General features: G+C 38.6%; 1 protein-coding gene across 1 annotated transcript in view; it reads right to left on the bottom strand.

Annotated features, from left to right (window-relative positions):
* The window catches only part of MAN1A2 (mannosidase alpha class 1A member 2), a 133931-nt gene that overhangs the window by 30484 nt on the left and 89258 nt on the right, over positions 1-14189 (bottom strand). The window lies entirely within an intron of this gene.

Here is a 14189-nt window from a genome sequence, read left to right as displayed (position 1 = left end):
ACATAAAATTTACTGACGTTTTTCACACTGGCCCTAACCTTAAGTGTCAATCCAGAGTACTAAAAAGGAATAAATTGTGATTTGAATAACTGAGCTTACACTAGCATCTTGACACTGCGTACTCCTCAGTAAACAACTGAGAAGATAAGCATTAAGTACAAGCATTTTGAAAATTTAAAACTGATTCGTTCTTTCACAAATTTGATCTAAAGAATCATTTAATTAGCTCTTTGTCATGTAAAGGTTTTTATTTTGAGCTGTTTTTGATCAGCTGTTTTACAGTGAAATCCTGGAGTAGAATTCATTCCAGATTAAGACAAATATACCAAAAAGAACAGAAGTTCTTGATAGCACAACAAATGTGGCTGAAGCCACATGTTCTGTTCAATGTATATATTTTTAGAACACTCATTCCTTCAAATCAAGACAAATTTGGGTAATTTCTTCATTCTGCATTTTTTCAAATGTAGGCCCAGATGACTGGGCAAACATAAAAGGATTCCAGTCAAGAATTGCTTTGGAATTCTTTTCAAACTAAAAGACACAGTTACTGCAATTGGAAAGAATACCTTCAACTTTTGCAACCAAAAGCAATTACAAGAAACCCTGTATTTTTCTGGTCACACTTGAAAGCATATTGTGTGCAAACCTGTGCAGTTAGTCTGTTTGTAAGGATTCTTCTTCCCAAAAAGAGACAAATAAAACCTTAATAGAAAGACAATGATATTTCAAGTTCATCGCAACATTTTTGCTCAGCTACTACAAAGGATCTTCATCCTGTTAAATATCGGCATTTTTCTTCTTAATAAACAGCACTCAACTGTAAACAAAAAACCCTCAATGAACAACAAACCAATCAATCTCAGCATAATACTTTAATGAGTTTTTAAGGAATTGATAAAATATCTGTGCTTAGTAACATATTGTGTCTCAGCTAAAATGCCAAAAACCAGATCTACCTCTTTCCCACAGACTGAGATGGGGACCTTCTTTTAAAACCTCACACCACCATTATCTAATATTCCAAAGATAGTTTCATTCCAAATGATCTTATTGGTATCAGCAACCCATGAGCTCACTGCTGACACAGTCTCCCAGACAAGAAGCAGGACAGCACTAAACCACTGCACAGGCAGGAGGTCAGACAGGGCGCACACAGTCTTGCTGAAATGCCGCTGGACCTCAGCCCCAGAGAGGAGGGAGGGTCTGCAGAGCTCGGGTGATTTGTTCTCTGTAAGTGAAACTGTTTCTTTACAAATCTGGGGAGACAAATAAACAGCTTTTTACTGCAAACAGCTCTTCATAGGCATAGGCAACAAGGCTCCCCCTCCTCAGTAACAGGTGAGGCATTGAGATGGGTCTGTCTGCTCTTTCTCTTCAGCACTAATTTTTGAGGACGGTTGTAGATACCAGGGATACTGTGCATTCCCATAGCTCGTCCTCATTTGTCATACCCAGACCTACCTAATATCTGTAAATAACTTCCTCCACAGCAAGCCAGTTTCCACATGAATGGCAGTGGTTCCCAGGAATACGGTTATGGCCACAGACTGCAAGTTACCAACATGTGCCACTTCCTTTTGTTTACAGGGAAAGTTTGGTTCAATGAGCAATAGCATGTTTCCCAGAACAACTGACAGCCCCCTAAAGATAACATTAATAATGAAGCCTGTTCTAATGAAGGTCTACCTGCTCTCTAGAGCAAACTTAAGATGTGCAAATTATTTTTAAGCAGATGGCTTTAAGTAGTTAACAGCAGCTTAATGAGGCAAATTAAAAACAGTTCATGATTTGGTAAACCCTCTCTGTGCCTTAATTGTTCAATTGTCATTTCTTGGCAAGGAGCAAGAATAAATAAAGAAGCCAGGCATTGTATTAAAGGCAGCACCTCATGCCAGAACTGATGCTGCAGTCCCAACACCTGAGGGTGAGGCTTCCTGCTGGCCAGGAGCAGAGGGGAGCGAGCCACTGCCCCTCCCTGACCCCAGGGCACATCCGCCCTAGGCAGAAAGTTTCTGCATGGCTTACTGCACACAGAATAAAAAGATGAAATATAATACTGAGCAGAGGTATGTTTAGCATGCACAGGCTGCCCTGCTGGAAAGCAGGACAGCGAGATAACATTGGAGCAGTGCAGAAGCACAAACAGGTGGAGATGAGGATCAACTCTGCCCACAGTATTTTTAATTCACAAATTGTAACTACAACACTGATTCAATATTTTAAACTAAAGACAGATTACAACCAAGCAAAAAATTACTAATTTGGCTATTTGTAAACTGAAATCTCGGAACTGTAATTGTCACTTTGGACTTTAAAATAAAGCAAAACTCACTAAAACCTGTGCTATTCTCACTAGACTGGAAATGCCAAGATAAACAAACCACTGATTAATTTCAACCAAGAGCAGTAGCACAGAATTACTTTGCAACAACAACAAAAAAAAAAAGCAATAAAAAGGGAGGCTGATCTACCTCGAGGGTCACAAATTGACAAGGTGCTATTGTAATATAGAGAAGGAGTCAGAGAAGGAGTTCAGGAGTGGAGAAGTTAAATGACCAGGAGGGGGTAGCAAAGTGATTAAGCTAATACTGACTTTCATTAAGAAACCCACGTGCCCCATCACCATTAGTTGTTCTGGCCTGCACCAACTAGCCTTACACTGCAGGAGCCCTTTTTCTCTGTGCAGAAAACTTCCAAAGAATTGTTTTTCTGTTTGTCTTTAGGCTGGCTCTGATTAAATTTCAGTTCAATCTTTACTTAATGTAGTTGGTCTTACTGCTCCTCAGCTGCTCTAAATAGGTGCAAGCTCCCCTTGTAATCCTTTAATACAGAAAGCTGAGGCCCTGGAAATTGCAGCTGCTGCAATTCACAGCAGAAATTCAACCTAAGGATGTCATAAGCCATAGTGGTTGGCTTAAAAGTGCAAACAATTGTAAATTAACTGCAGCAAAGGCAGCCCTGGTAAAAGGAGGTGGAGGTTCAATTTTAAGTCAAATATAAACTATGTATCAGTAAGGAACACATTACCAGCATGAGAATTTTTCTGAAAACATTCAGGGTCTCATATAACAGAACCACTTTTGGAGAATTTAAGCTAAGTATTTATCAGTTGGGAGGTAGCTGAAGAGACACTGCTTCCCATTCTACAGTCTGGTGCCACAGCAGAATCCAGCAACATGAAACACCTCGCCCAGCTCCTCCCGACCTGGGGGTGCGTGAGCACGCCTGCTCAGCACTCACGGCTCTCGAGAATGGAGCAGCTGTACTCTAAATACTCCAGATGGAGAACCTAGATATGAATATTTTAACAAGACTTGGAAAAATATGGATGGTTCTTGAGTTCCTTAACTGTACTCTTTGAAAAAACAAACTTTAATCTGAGTAGAATCATGTTCCATTTCTAGTTGCATTTAGAGATGACTAAAGCATTTTTGTCAAAGTTGTTTAAAGAAACCCCAAGAGAACAGCTTGAGGCAGACAGAATATTCCAGTTGGAAGAACTAAAAGTCTGGCAGCTACAAGAAACTGAAAACACAATCTCTTAATGGAAAGTATTAAGCAATCTTAATTATAAATCCTACCAGTTTCTCATATAATAAAATTAAGCAAAATTACTTCCTAGATCTGTAGGGAGTATCAAACTACAGATTAAAAACAGTTAAACTTGCACAATTCAAGTGGGTCCAAAGACAATAGAAATACTTTGAAACAGACCAGCAAGTATAACAAGCGAACTAGTACACATACTTAGGTAACTAATGTTCTTAGAATCAAAACATTTCTTCAGACTGAATGTAATTTACAATTCTGTAATGTCAAAGGAATATCCTAATTTGGTATCCTACAACAGACTGTACTTTCACTCTCAGGAATTCACAGCTGGAACAAATGTTTTGTTTTGGTTTTGGTATTCAAACTTTCCCGAAACATCAAAACATTCCAGCTATTATGTATAATTCTGGAAAGATGTAGGTCATCTCTCAGAAGACACATTCAAGAATTAAACACCAATCAACTAAAAAAATCAAGTCCACATGCTAAAATTAGAAACACATTAAATCCTTATGTCGGTGTGTTTACTGAGAAGTTTACTCAGAAGCCTTTTATCACCTGAAGCTGTCTTTTCAAGGTTATTACACTCACCCACAGAGCCACCCAAATGAAGCACAGCTGCCTCTCAGCCAAGTTTGGAGTCACTGTAAATCTCAACTGTGTGGGCAGCTTTAACAAAGCCTCTGATTTGCAGTGGATTGGTGGGAAGTCACCTGCATGCTTGTCTCTGATGACTTTTTTTACTTGACAAGGTGGCTGTGAAAGAGCTAAAAGGGATAACACCACTTGCTGCAAGTAAGCACCCAAAACCCAAAGAGTCCCTTTTGAATAAGAGTTCATATATAGAGGGATTGACAAGTTCTTAAGGTTGTTACATCCTTTAGTTTATTCACCTTAATCTTCCTTGAAGATCTTGATTCTCCTCTTGAAGATTATAAACCAGAACATGGGAGAGGGAAACCTTTATTAGATTAAATCTAGTCCAACATTCAATAATCCATTTTAGTGCAATACAACACATCTGCACCAAATCAGCTGGCAAAACCACTGTCAAAAACTTCACCCTTCAAGCTGTATCAAGTACATGGCAGTTTATATATTTACATATATATATATATATTTATTTATATGTCCCACATGGGAAGCTGACAGTCAAAAGTGATTCTGAGGAGCACGGAAAGACACTCACTGTTTTTGATGTACTTTTGGATTATACCACCTGCAATATAAGTCCAGGCTACTCTGTTTCTTTCTCCTAAACTTCAGTCTATGTAGCTCTTTTTCTTCTCATGACAGATGCTTGAAATGGCGCATGCAGCCGCCTGACATTTTGATCACTCTGTAGGTGCTGGGAAATTGTGATGATTTTAAGACTTGTTCAGTCCATGCTCTGTGACTGAGACTGAGCTACCACACCATACATGGACTGCATTCATCACCACCCCTCTCTTACTTGACTATATATGTCATATGGGACCATATCACACAGATCTTCAAGTCAAGACAGTATTTTAGGTTGCTGCTACAAGGACAGTCCAACTCCCAGTGAAACTTCAGGATTAAAAGAAGCCATTAGTAAGATACACTCAATGTTCACAGAACAGAACTAGAGACCCTCTCTTCTCAATGTCACCAAACTGGAAATGTTTCTCACGTGACCAACAGCAGTTCCATCTCCACATAGAACTCAGAATATGAAGTCTCACATACTGAAGACATAATAAAAAGAAACAGATGTCAGATATGACAATAGATGTGTCATCTGGATTTACCAATCATCTAGAGAGCATCAATAGAAACACTTAAGTGCACAGCCTCCAACAAGTTACAGAGAAGGAATAAAATAAAACCAAGAAAGTTTAATAAGGCTGTAACAAGTTTTTAAGTGGACTTTGATAGCCTTCCCTTTCGTAAGAAACTGGTAAGTCAAGAATGGTTCAAAAATGCAGTTTTAGGCATAAAATTATCACAGAAATAATGAGATTCCACAGGAAAACAAACTCTGAAAACTCACAGAGGTGTCAAAGGATAACTTTATACTCCCCAATGATTTCAAGTTAATGTCTTCAAAGCCATTAGTGTAAGCTCTCAAAAATATCAGGCAGTACCCTAAACATGCCAGACTTCATTAATACAGATGAACTTACTGAATTCACAGTAAATGACAGAGATGAGAAAGACAAATGTAAAAGCTGCTGTGGGACAAATCACAAATTCTAGATATTGATGCACTCCCCACCGAGATTATGCTCTAAAAGTATAGCTTGGTGGTACAGCAAAATGAAATATTAATCTCTTTGCCTAGCAATGTATGCAAGCATTCTCATAACCCAAAGTTATACCATATCCAAATCCTCTCTTTAGGAATTATTTATAGACACTCCTTTTCAAATGCATAATTCATATACATGTTTAACCTTCCAATAACACTAGAATCTTTAACACGCTAAACAAAGCTTTTATTTGTTCACCTTTTCCAGCATCTTGCTCAGCAGACCAGCAGAGCATCTTAACCTTGTAGTCTTATAAAAGCATATTCCCTGTAATGCACAGTTCTGTTGTATTTCATTAAAATAAAGTTTTAACAGATTATCTTGCTCTTGGCTTCTAATGAATAAACAAATCTGAATGCAGCTTTTTCCTGAAACACAGCTAATTACATTTGTACAAGGTTGTAAAGCAAAAGTGCAAGGGGAATTCTCCGGCAGAGATTACACAGATTATCTTCTATTCAAAACACATGCATGTTCCAAAGGACAGAACAACACAAAATAAATTGGAGAGTAAAATTAAGGACACCTGCCAAGATAGCAAAAGAAATTAAACTGCAAAGAATCACCCCCACCTCCTAATATGCAACCGCATGCCTACTACTGGAAGTCTCGAAATACTGCAGTAATTTTATTTGTTCATAATGTAATAAACAGAAAGCAGATTTCAAACAGCAAAAACTCCATAAATAAATGCTTACACAAATGTCCAAACTATCCAAAAGATCACATATCTCCAGTTCTATAAATTATGTTCCAAACACAAATTAAAAAAGAAATTTACTTGCTAAATCAAATAAATGTGCAAAAATGCAGTCAGGTTGGGAACTACTCTACATGTACTTTTACAATATGCAATTATTTTACTCCTGTACTATTTCTATTTAAGAGAGAGAAAATCTTTTCCTCAAGCTGAAGGGGAAAAATAATCATCTGCAAGTTAAAGTATTAGAAATTTTTATTCACAAGTCCAAATAGAAAGTAGTTATCTGATGAGTTTTGGAAAATACTTTGGAATATACAAGGTTGACTTGACCCAATTCCCTTCGCTTCCTTTTAGGTTATGGATGTTTTGCCAGAACTTGACCTTACATTTCACAATTTTATTTTTCCTGACTCATGGCATTGCTAGTTTCTTTAGAGAAGGTACAGGTATTAATAGACATAATTTAAGATACTCCTTGTGCTAAGCAAGGTATGTAGTAAATAGGTAAGGGTACAAGAGAGAATGTATAATATCTTCACAGTTAAAGGAGATTATGAGCAGCTTCAGCTGGAAAAAACGTGTTTTCCACAACTAGCATCTTTGCACTATCTCTAACTACACTATCAACCTATTAATTTATGCTACAATTACATTTTTATCTGAAATATTTATCTGTGGTATTTCTTTAATCTTTTCAAAGACTACTTCATTCTTCAGTATTACTCACTTCACCTTGCCATCTGCAAGGGTTTTCATCTCCCAGAGGCAGGTGTAAAGACTGAAAGGGCTTCTGCTTAATTTTAAAAATGAAAGGCCCGATAACTGATAAATAAATCAGGATCTGGATTTCTATCTCTGTAGCACCCTTAAAAGTTTGCATTTTAGAGAGTCACTCTCCCTATGGATCAGATAGAGCTCACACTGACAGGGCAATACCCTTCAGCTGACATGCTGATTTTTCTCAATGTTTGCATTCTCACAAGGGGATGCGCAGTGTGACAGCACCTTCTTCATCAAAAAGGGTCTGCAGATCATAGGGGCTGGGAGAGCTGGGTGGCAGAGCTCAGAGGGTGATGGTGGGTCCCAGGGCCCTAGGTTTACTTGCCAGCAACAGAAAACACCTCTGTGTGTTTGTTTTTCCCAGTGAATTTAATCCTGAGTGCATGTGTAGTTCATTAGCAAACTCCCAGCTGGACAGCAGGAGACCTGCATATGAAAAGACCCAAGCTCTGTGCTGATGGCTGCAAGGTCCAGGGTGCAAGCACAGGTATTGGACTGAGAGCCTCTGCTAATATTTGAAGGGTCCATGACCATGAGGATATTTGTGAAGGGTGCAAGCCCATGCATCTATTTGACAGTGAACATAAGGAGGAGGATTGAAACCTGGCTACCTGTGGGTGTGTTGCAGGTGAGTTGTGGCAGGACTACACGGGGGCGCTGCCAAGGCAGGGCTGTTGGTGGCTCTCTGTGTGGGCAGCTGCATCAGTGTCCTCTTAATGCATCTCTGGAATATGTCCTGACTGCAAATGGGAACTTCAGCAGTCACATCCATCAGACAAGGATGGAGACACTTGGACCTGGCTGGCCTTCAAGTCCTGGGAAGCAGGAATCCCCAGGTCTTGGAGTCTGCTAAATACAGTGATTTCCTTATCATCTTTAACCATGTTATATACATTAACATCCAATTTGTTTTCACTGTTCCTTTAAATTCTGAAAAATAAATATAGACAGATGGTGCTGTGTATTTGATACCATATCGTATCACAAATGAAAACAGATAGGATGCATTGCTCATGGTTTGTCTATTACCTGCAAGAGTTTAAATGAAGCCTTTTGCTTAATTACTTTGCTCAGCCCAAGGGCATTAGCCTCAAACCAGCTGTACAGACAGGCATAAAAAACCTGGAATATTCACCCAGTATTTCCACTGACTTAATGACAGTAATTTAATGGTTTTTTCCAATGTTTGAAAATTGCGCCATTTTAAAAGAAGGGTAAATCTAACACAAATAAATTAAATCTACAGATGCCGCCTCCAAGTAGCATTTAAAAATTAAAATTGCTTGGTTTAATTTAAGCAGTTATTGTTAAAAATGAAAGACTACCTGAAGAAAATGCCATAGGCACATCCATAAAGACACTTGCTTAAGTTTATTTGAAGGGCAGCCTACAGCAGAACCAACTGGGAAATAGAGGATGTAAACTTCTCCCATTCAGCCACCCCAGGCTGTGCCTCTACCTACTCTGCAGTAACAGGTACAGGAAGCTGCAAGAAAGTGAGAACATCACCAGAGGGGGCTAAGGTATTGTAACAGGCTAAATAACCTGTGTGAATCTTCTTATTGTCTTTAAAGGATAGCTATCACTTTGACATGGAAGACACCATTTAGATTTAGTGCATTTAATACTCTGATCACCTGTGATCAATATCACACTGTCAGTGAGTCCTTATAAAGATGATGACAGTGTCCCACACTGGGCTACTTGCAAGTCTGAGTAAGGGGCTTGTTTTCTGTAAGGAGACATGAATAAAGCAGCAGAGAACAGACTGCAGCCTGAATGTTCATCACATCAGCATTTGGTGGTGACAAATTTGGTGTCTGCTGCTACATTCCTAATAACAATGCTCAGTTCATGCACTCTAAATTCACACGCTAGCTTACTTCACAGCAACCTGTCAATGTGCCCACATATCACTAAGGTGAAATAAACATATAAGATTAACACAGTATGACATTTCTGCTTATTTTCTTGCATATGGAAGCCATATTTGGCCTAAACCCCAACTTTAGTTAAACTGACAACTCTCTTAGTAACCAATCCAGGTAACTCCATAGGTAGTCCAGATGCAGGAAATCAGATTTGAAGTTAAGAGTAATTAGAGTTCCCCTTCAATAACATTATTACTTGCAAGAGATGTTGGAACTGAAAGAAATTAAGTAGTTTATTTTCAGTGTTGGAAAGCAAAAAGGAAGAATGTTCAATTTACAGAAATGTGCCAACATGACGTGTGTGCCCTGACTTTGCAATAACATGCAGATTTGGCTTTTCTTTTGTTATTGCCTTTCTAGTTGGTATTCTCATCTAACATGTTTGCAAATGCAAACTAAATTTTTTCAACATATTTTAATTTTTTAAGAAATCACTTTCTTCAGTACCAGTCAGTTTTCATAAGTTTGAAATCCCAGCTTTTTAATCAACTTTCTGTTATATCTGCCTAGGAAGCTTCTCTAGAAAGCACTGTTACTCTGCTTTTGAAAATAATCTAAATTCAAAGTTCTGATGCTTACACCAATCCAACTACTCACCATGTGTAAACCCAAGCTAACAAAGTCAACTGAAGGTTAATGTGAGAGATTAGAAAGTCCTTCCTGACAGCTATTTTCCTTTCAGTCTTACAGAAACTGAAACCCCAAAGCAGAAGTATTGTAAATAACTTGTTCCTACTGGACCATCACCTTAGCCCATATGTAAAAATGGAATCTGTCAACATTCCTGTAGGCATTATAGCTCTGCCTTCTAGCAAATGCCCCAGTGAGCTGACAAATACTGAGCTGAACCCATTCAAAAGATGTCTGTCATGACCCCCATGCTGCAATAATACCTGCACATTATAAGCTTAACCCCAAATATTTAGCTATCATTTTCCTCCTCCTGGGTATAATGAACCCCCTTGCTGCTACACAGCATTAAGTGTCCAACTGTATTACAAAGCATTTGCATTGGAAAGGACAGGGATTTAGCAATGATCACTAAGCCATTCACCCAGCAGTTCTTAGAATTGGGGTTTACAGCATTCAAGTGGAAAGAAATTATGGGATGAAGCAGTAGTCCCTGCTCAGTCCTGCCTGCTGTGGCTTCAGACCCTGGCTGCTGCTGCTTCATTGAGGCAGGCAGTAAAAGAAAGAAGTAATCTGTCACCCTTCCTCAAGGGCTATGTCAAGTGCATTAAATGCAAATGAAAATTTATATTAATTAAATTGTAATCACTTCAAAGACACACCTATAGATTAATGCCACACTGGCATAATGATTTGACTCATCTCTATAACTTGTTAAGAACCTGGAAGCAATGGTCACATCGGTCTTGATGAAATGATTATTACTAATTGACTGGTAGGTTACTTCACTGGTTACAGCTGTTCAGGCATTTGTAAGAGAAACAGTGACTGGTTTGAATGAAAGTGCACGTCTTTGTAAGCTCCAGCAGACGAACAAGTGGAAAAGATGGTCTGCACATCTCAGGGCACTGTCCCCAGCACATCACTCCCAGCAGTGAAACTGCAGAACATGCTATTTATACTGAGATCAGAAGGTCTGCACTCTGATAAATCAAACCCCAGCAGAAATGACTCACTGGACCCCGCACCCTCACATCAGAAGGATGTTGACAAACTTACAGCATATCACACACACCACTCCCCCTTCTCCTAACCCAAGAAGAGCACAGACCACATTTGAGCAAACATTTAACCGAGGCAAACCAAACAAGACACAGCAACATGCCTAAGATCTGTGGAGGCTAAGACAGAAACATTCTGAGGCACAGAAAAACTCTGTAACAACTGCTGATCCCCAAAAGGCCTGAAAGACCTTTAGAAAAGCTAGCTCATCACCATTCATGAACCCTGGATATGCAAAGAGGGCTGGGGGGCCAATGTACCTTTGGTTAAACCCTACAAAATTAGGGTGTGCCTAGGCTCCTAGTGCAAACAGCTCTGAGAAAGAATCAAAATACTTTAACAAGTATTAAGGTACAAGGTACCAAGAACATTCCACAAGGTTTTGTTTGCAAGTAGAGATGGATCCAGTTTACAGCCCTATGGGGCTACACCAAAGCCACAGAAAATTATACTTTCCTTTTCTCCCACAATTTTGCAACAGGAATTTCCTTTAAATATTCAAGTTTACCCATCAGCTTGTTGGAACAAAATTAAACAAAACAGCAATACTTCTAGAAGGGTACAATTTTTCTTCTATTCAAATAGTGTAAATTTTTTTCTTTATAAACTAAAAGGCAAAGAAAAAATATAACTGCTGAGAAAACTTGACCTAAATCAATTCTTCAAAATACTATATATTCTTCAAAATACTATATATTTTGTCTAAAATGAAGAATCAACTGGTAGTAATAGCATTAATTGGTCTGACTGCTAAGTTCCCATCACCACTGATGTTAGTACTACTTTGAATAAAGGTACTCACCACTAGAATAAAGGGTACAGAAATAAAAAATAAACCCATCACTAGAAAGATGCTATATTGCAGCTATATCCCATAGTTCTTCAGCAGAGTATTTAGGTATGTATTTATGCTGATTTATTTTATCTATTTCACACCTTACTCATGTGACTCGTGACTTAGTTGGAATACTGCACAGATTAACAAAAAACTAACTAGAATTGAACCAAAAAAGTCTGAGCAGAGAAAAAATTGTTGAAAGGAAGAAAGGAAGAAAAAAAAAAGGAAAGCAACACTAGAAAGGTCAGAGTGAAGTTACTTGTATCTAGGCAAATAAAGTGTTCCGAAATAATTCTCAGAAACTTATCTGCAGAAAGTACTTTGTACAAGATAAGATGCATCAAACTAAAGGTCACAGCAAAGATGAAAACGGCAGCTTTCCCAGAAGCTGGAAAAAGAAAAGCTATGCTTTGATACTCTTTCCATTGCCTCAGTCTTTCCAGTACAAAGGTATATAACAAGCCAAATACAATGCTCTTTGAAATTACCTTCTGAGTGGAACATAAAAGCCTTGCCTGCCTGTAACACCAACCATGGGACTCAAGCCAGTAACAGTGTAGGGGGCTTGGACACGAGTCCTCTAGTGAACTGGGATGTTGTGTGTGAAGGCATCATCCCTACTTGACTCACTCATGCACAGCAGAACACAACCTCTGCAAGGGAGAAAGAAATTCCTGCCTAAGCCCCAGCTACTCCATCCCATCTGTCCAGTGTTTCAGACCATGTGCTCCTTTACTGTAACTTCTTAAATTTTTGCAAGTAGATGCACCTAAGAGTGATACAGGGATACAACCGAGACATTTTCTCAACATTCCATCCAAGTTTGTGAAATGAAATAGAGAATTATGCTATCCACAATATCAGTATTAGGTTTCCAAATGCTGTTTGTCCTAGTTTCAGCTAGGACAGCATTAATTTTTTAGAGCAGCTGGGAGGGGGCATGGCCAGACTCTAATGTTGTTCAATACCATCTCAGGTCATTGCCAGAGGCAGGGAAAATGTCTCCTCTCAGGAAAAGGGCATAATTTCTGGTCAAGGAGAAGAAACTGGCTGGAAAGAACAGGTCTTCTCTTCTATGTAAACCATTTCTTTGTCTTATACCTTTTGTTATTAATATTCTAGCAGTTACTCTTCATTTTCTTATCTCACTGTTGTTTCCAGCAAATTGTTCTTATCTCAACCAGTGATCTGTTGTGCAGGAGGCAGGCACAGGGGAAGTGAGCAGCAGATGTGGTTTTAGCAGAACTACTAAAATGGAGACTACTATCCTAAGCCATGATATTGTTGCACTGTAAAAATCCTAGAAATATTACAAGAGTATCTGAATATGCACTTGGAACCTTATTTACTAAAAAAAAACCCCAAAGTCCAATCATCAAATTCCAGAAAATAAATTTATGACTCATGATCAGCATAGAAAAATTAAAGGCTCTAAGAATTTGTATTTCTTTTTATCCTCAGAACGTAAGTCTCAGTTTGACTTACTCCTAAATTTGAGTCCCAAATGTATTATCTTGCAAAATCCATTTAATAGTATGTTTGAGCTCCATCAAACTTCTGCAAAGTTAAACTTTCCTCTGTATGTTTATTTTTAGTGATGAGGAGTATCTAATTCCCAAGAGATACTAATTCTGTGCATTGAAATTACAAGCAAGCTGGACAGGGACTTTTTACAAGGGCATGTAGAGACAGGACAAGGGGAGATGGATTCAAAGTGAAAGAGAGTAGCTTTAAATTAGATATTAGAAAGAAAGTCTTTACTGTGGGGGTGAGCTGCCCAGAGAAGCTGAGTATGCCCAATCCCTGGAAATGTCTAAGGCCAGGTTAGAGGCTTTGAGCAACCTGATCCAGCAGAAGGTGCCCCTGCCCACAGCAGGGGGTTTGGAACTAGATGATCTTTACTTGCCCCTTCCAACCCGAGCCATTCCAAGATTCTATGAAACAGCCTCTAAAGAATCCTGGTGATACATCACATTAGACTACTTTTGATAAAACCAGCACAAGCAGATGGTTAGGAATAAAATAAAATCAATACAAAAAATTGTTTCAAAGCAAAATTACAAAACTGTCTTTTGAATAAAAATGCCTGAGTATTTGTATTTGCAAATTTTCTTATTTCTGAATATGTTGTTAAACTTAAATTTATGAGAAGAATTTCTCCCATCAAACCATTTGCCCATCTCAGATGGTGTCATGATCCACTCAAAGATATAAGATGCTTTGGAAAGAATTTTGGCTTTAAAGATAGGATTAGACAAGTATTTCACAATGACTGCAATGACAGCTGTATTCAGCTCCCTCACATACCAGATTCAAAGTCAGAAGCAGATTCTCAGTTTGCAAGCCAGAACACGTTCTGCTGGATATTTACAGCCAACCACTGAAATCCCCAAAACCTATCAATGATGTCAAACAGG

Source organism: Camarhynchus parvulus, chromosome 1, assembly GCF_901933205.1.
Source record: "Camarhynchus parvulus chromosome 1, STF_HiC, whole genome shotgun sequence".
NCBI lineage: Eukaryota > Metazoa > Chordata > Aves > Passeriformes > Thraupidae > Camarhynchus > Camarhynchus parvulus.
Note: the sequence above shows the minus strand (reverse complement) of the source record. Positions and strands in the feature narration are given on the sequence as shown.